This window comes from Diadema antillarum, unplaced genomic scaffold (assembly GCF_040938485.1).
Source record: "Diadema antillarum isolate AM-2024a unplaced genomic scaffold, OU_Dant_1.0 scf00000028, whole genome shotgun sequence".
Taxonomy (NCBI): domain Eukaryota; kingdom Metazoa; phylum Echinodermata; class Echinoidea; order Diadematoida; family Diadematidae; genus Diadema; species Diadema antillarum.
Genome location: NW_027270917.1, coordinates 3,530,900 through 3,536,991, shown reverse-complemented (window position 1 = coordinate 3,536,991; position 6,092 = coordinate 3,530,900).

Below are 6,092 nucleotides of genomic sequence, written 5' to 3'. Positions count from 1 at the left end.
AGTGAATTAACAAATTTACCACATTATCTCCTCCATCTTCAGATAGTAAAGCTGTATAGTCACACTTGTCACAAATTTGGGTATCTAGCCACTAATTCTTAGTGTTGAAATATTAAACTGGAACGTGTATAAGTCTTTGAAATGTGTTGGAGGAAAATTGGGAGTCTGGTGCAGTTTTTACATCCTAAGACAAATTGTTTAGCCACAATGTCCTCCTTTAATCCCAGGTGTAAAAATGAATACCATGGGAATAATGCTAGCTAGGTAATAGAAGGTGCACAATCCTTTAGAGATAACACTAAAGAGGCTACCCTAGCTGGGTCATTAACCTTTGCAAGGTCAAAATCACCAATTGTAAAAAAAAGAGTGAAAGTTTCCAAATTTCCTAACCATCAAAGTATGTGTTTATCTGTTTTGATCATCATATTACAACTTGCCATTCATACTGGGTGATTTAAAGGGTGTGTACAGTTCTGGTTGAGGTGAGGATTTAGCTTTCAACGTTGTGCGAGATATTCACAAACCCTCTTTGAGATGTCAAAGAGCATGCAATTCTAAGGGGTATCAAAAGTTTATTTGATGAAAATTGGTTTTGAAATTGCTGAAATATGCAAAAACAATGTGAAAGAAAGAGATCCTAATAAAAGGCGTGGCGTGTCGCCTTTTATTATTATCACTTTTTTGGATATCTCAGCCATTTGAAAACCAATTTCATCAAATAAACGTTGAATCCTTCTTAAAATTACATGCTCTTTCATATTTCATAAGAGGTTTCTCATTATCTCACTTAGGAATGTTCAAAACATGAATCCCCACCTCATCCAGTACTGGACAGTCCCTTTAAATGGAATATGCAAAAACAGATTTGAAAATGGTACTATTCAAGAATCGTCAAAAAGTAGCAATATTTGGAGCAAGTGGCCCTCATTAGTTTAGGTACTGATCTCAGTATTGTGTACAATTACATTGTCAGTATGACATATACATGAGTCATAATAGATTGAGATTATTCTAGTTGAAATATGCATAGTGTACATTTGTTCCTGTTGTATACTATCAAAAATTGTCAAAAAATTATCAATCTTTTATCCTATAGGAGCAAGGTGAAGCAGGAAAGGCAAAGAAGACAAAAGTTCGTTCCAAGCCCAAAATACAAGACCACAGCATGGTCCAGCTCTTGGCTCAAAATGACCAGGTAGTGATGCTAATGCACCATTCGGCAGTGTTTGTTGTTCTCATTTTGAGTGCAATGTAAGAAGTTTCTTTGATATTACGTGGTACATTGTGCATTAATCCTTGACTCCCCCCCCCCCCCCCCCCCATCCTGCAGTCCCTGGAGTTTTATGTAAATTTGTATGCCTTTCAGAAGGTTCCTCATATATTTGCAGGTGTTGTGTAGAGTGGATAAGACCATGGACTATCCAATCATGAAGTTCCTGTTTGAGTCCCCTGACTGCAGCGTCTGTGCCTCTATGGGCAAGGTACTATATTCTCATCGCTTAGTCCTTCGTAGGTTATTGAAACCTGTTGGTCTCGTGATTGCTTGCGTTAAGCATTCAGTGCTTCCTTATTGTGGTCAGATATAAAAAAATGCAGATCAATTTCCCATCCAATCCAATCCAATTATCCAATCCAATCCAATCCAATCTTCATGTCTGTTTTCTGTCTGCGGCAGCTGTCAAAGGTGAACTCTGTCACACTGGCTGCATGGTTGAAGGAGAAGGGTGTGCCAGTCTCCTCCAAGGACAAGAAGTCTGACCTTGTAACCAAGGTGATGACCTACATCAACTGCACCACCACAGAATCCTGAGACATCAAGATGACGACAGCAGGTGACTGTAGACATTTTCAGCCCAAAGAGACTGTGAAATCACTGATAGTGATTTACAGCACAGAGAGATGTGTACTAGTAGTGATTTACCATCTTTCAGATATCATATAAGCAGAGGGTGAACTTTGCATACATGTATATCACAAATCTGAAATTAGGAGTGTATCTGACTTCTGCTACCAGGTCTTCAAACTGACACCTGACCTTTTGACAGATTGTCCATAAAAGCGTTGTCACTTACCTGGTTCTACAGCAATTTTCACCAGGTGATGATAATAATACACTGTATACTGTTTTGCATGAAAATATGACATGTTTTATTGTGGTCACATCATCAGATGCACAGCTAGTGCCAGATTGCAATATTTATCTTAGCTCCTTCATTGATAGATATTGAATATGATGGTTTTGTTTACAAGTTGCGCTATAACTGTGCATTCATTAATGTTAGCAACCCTCAGCTCCTGCACATAAGCTTCTTTCTGAGAGCTTATTTCAAATATTAGCTTAGGGTAGGCCAATTAAAAGCCACGAGAAGAAAATTGTCTTTCTCTGACATTGCTAATGCTTCATTTCATCAGATTATCATTGAGGAAGAGTGCTTCATAATAATTCATCAGTATGAGCTCCATAGTGGCCCAAAGCCGTCTAAAGTTGATTGTAAGAAACAGAGTGATCATTCTCGGACTAGCTTTGTGTGTGCCATCAATTAGTAATTTAATCTTGTGCAAATATGATCCTACTTTATGTGTATAGATGTATAAAGGTTGAGCTGTGTGTGTATATCCAAGTAAAGAAAATTGTTATTGTCATTATATATAGTACGGAGATAATATATTCATATTTACTTGCAGTAGTATATGAAATGATCCCTACATTCCTGTTTTTAATACTAGTACCATTGTTGTGAACTCAAGATTGGCACAAATAGCAAAATTCAATAATTGGATTTGGAATTAAGCCTGAAACTTTCAACATAAGAGTATTCATTGTTGCAAACTTCTGAACTTTGTGTGAGGAGAGCATTATTATGTACAGTGTGTATCTACTTCTGGTTACTGTTGCACATTACAACATTTTTTACTGAAAGCTAGTACAAAATATGATATAAATAGTGCAGCTTTGAAAACATGATAAAAAAATCGTAAGTAATTACAAACACTTCAGTGTGATTTTTGCAAACCATTTAGTGAATCTTTTGCCCCTTTATACACTAGCCATTTGTTCAGGAATTACATGCACTGTAATGAAACAGACTCTTCAGAGATATATTGAATTGTAATATATTGATATATTGATGTCCTTGAACACTAAATATCTGTATAATTTTGTTCAAAGAACCATTACTGGATCCTTATTGAGTACATTTACCAAGCTGGGTATGAAATATGTAGAGATTTTGTGGCTTGTCATGTCAGTGTCGTACCTTAAGTGGCAGTGCACGTTGTACATGTTTACGGCAACCTAATGAGCATGAAATATACTTTCGATTTTAAATTAGGCATAGAAGTTTTTTTTTCTGTCAGACACAGTTTACCTGTATTTTTTTTTTAATTGAACGGGGGAAATCCAGCCCCTCCCCCATGCAACTATGTAATGGCTATTACAATGTAACAGAATGCTGCAGGTAACTCACAGATATTGAGAATAAAGCAAGTTTTCCTAAGATCACACGGCAACAATGAAGTGGTGAATGTGACATTTGTGTTCTGTCCTGGTAATTATATCATAAACTGCCGCAATTTTCCGTTAAGAACCAACACTTTCAGACAAAGTACACACGCTTACTACAATGAGGATTATGTCGCATGGCTTTTCTTTATTTACTGTTATGACAACTTGCTGCCGATTAACTTCAACTTCACAATGATGGACAAGAGCAAAATAACTCTCCTGTATGCAGATCAAATAATGACTTTAACAGGAGTGGCTCTGCATCACAAAAGGTTGTAGGGTTGTTGCCTTGATAGGGTTGAAGGGTTAAAGGTTCATAGGGTTGTAAAGTCATATGGTTGTTGGGTTGAAGGGTTGTTGGGCTGTAGGATCATCGTGTGGAAGGGTTGAAGGGTTGTAGGGTGGTAGTGTTGAAGGGTTGTAGGATTGCAGGTATTTGTAAAAGGTGAACTGCTGGCTGATCCACTTCCAAATGCTAGTCTGCTTTCAAGGCTTCTTTTAAGAAGTCATGGTCTGCCGATATGATCATGAAGAAAGTTTAAGTACTTGTACATGTCTAACTACTTAATATCTACCAGTGGAATTTCCAGTGATTTTTAAACTTAGCATGGGATGCAACATTTTGTCATGGTTTGCAACAAACACCATAATAAATACACAGGACAGAGCAGTAATATCTTCCATACACAATGAGAAGCTTCCCTCAGAACAAATTGTGCCAGTGATTACCTGATATCTCGAGTAAAACCTAAACATCTACAAAATAACAGATAGGGCATACATGCTTGGTGAAAAACTTATTGACTACAATTATTCTGACGTCATAGACAAGTAAATATTTACTTTATTGCGAATCTATGAAGATATAGCACAGTTGTTTGCAACACCGATCTGCAACAACATCAGCTCTGTTTCACTTACACGTACAAGTACTGCATAAGTATAGAATCACATAGCATGGCTTACTTTTTTTTCTTCTATAAAGGCAGCACTATTGACAGAAATAAGTAGAAGACCTGAAGTATTCTTTCGCAAAGTGAACATCATAGACTACTGTTTAAAAACATTTTTTTAAAATTAACTTGATTTAAGATGTAAATTACATACTGATGGCTGATGATTGGAGGTACCAGAAGTACGAAATGTTTCATATACTACGACTTTATTTTGAAATAATCTGTCAAGGATGTGCATTTCAACTTAAGAAAAGGGGGAGAAAAATGTATGAGTAAACTTGACAGTTGAACTGGGAAATGTATATGTAATTAAGTAACAACTACAATTGTAGGTCCCTGCATGAGAAGCTATTTTCCACGATGAAATCAGTTTACCACAGTATGACTCTACATCTTTCTTGAGTAGCACATAGTTTGAACAAATCTAGTAATCCTTTCACCACACATGACTCAGCATGCCAACTTGGATACCTTGTTAAGTAGAATGCCATGTATATAATGTGCCACAGTAACTAATGCCTTCGATTATTTAAAAAAGAAAATACAGAAGCTTTATTTCCCTATTTTCTGTAAAATAACCTAGATTAGATGAAAACTAACCAACAGCACATGGCTTAATGAAGTCTGCTACAAGATACTGTTTAACCACGCACTAACTGCATGCCTCTGCAGTAATACTTCGGTTACATAATTTAGGACAAGATACACAGGACATTCTTATAGGTAGTGAAATATACATCCATCACAACATTATCCATCGTAAGAATATCTGGACCATACTTATGGCATCTTCTTCACACAAAGCTCACCTCTAAATCTGCCACCATGATCATGGCATCTAGGATTTGATGTACACCAAACATTCCAAATGAATGCAATTTTTTCACTTGAAGTAAGATATCTTAGCATTGAAAAGTAGGGTTAGCAACTGTTTGCTTTTTAATGTAGTTTGCTCATTCTACTGGCAAAGTACCTTTTACAATACAACAGGAAACCATTCTGATGTTAATGATATACCACTACCTGATGCCCATGATTCTCCCAGAAGTATTAATTTACCCAAACCAGCAAATTAAATCTTAACTAAATTGTCCACTCCATAAGCGTGGAGCATTACACCTTGCTGATAATGTACCAGTAACTGATGCACTCTTCATCTGATGTATTCCTCAACAAAACCACCAGATAAAATGGTATATTCACTACTATACTGAAACTCACGTCTTGAAATTCAATTTTTGCACTCTTTTGAGAATGAGAGTGAAAAAGTACAGTAACAGCACAATAGATTCCTTTTTATACTCTGATTAGAAGACAATGGCAATCAAAACAATAACAATCAAGGAAACACATCATTTGCCTGTCACAAAAGGAAGAAATCTCAGATGGAGAAATATAAAACAAGAATAAACGAAGACTGAGGATGTGTCTTTATGTTGTAGAAGACCACAAGACAGACTTGAAGACAATGGAATGTGATACATAAGGAAAAAATGTCAAGTACTAACATTTATATAAATTTGTCTGATGCCATGCTCCAGAATCTAGCTATATCAGAGTTGACTGAAAAATATATATGAACGTGCACTGTTTCTTCTCTGAATGATCTCAAATTTACAATGAATGATGCG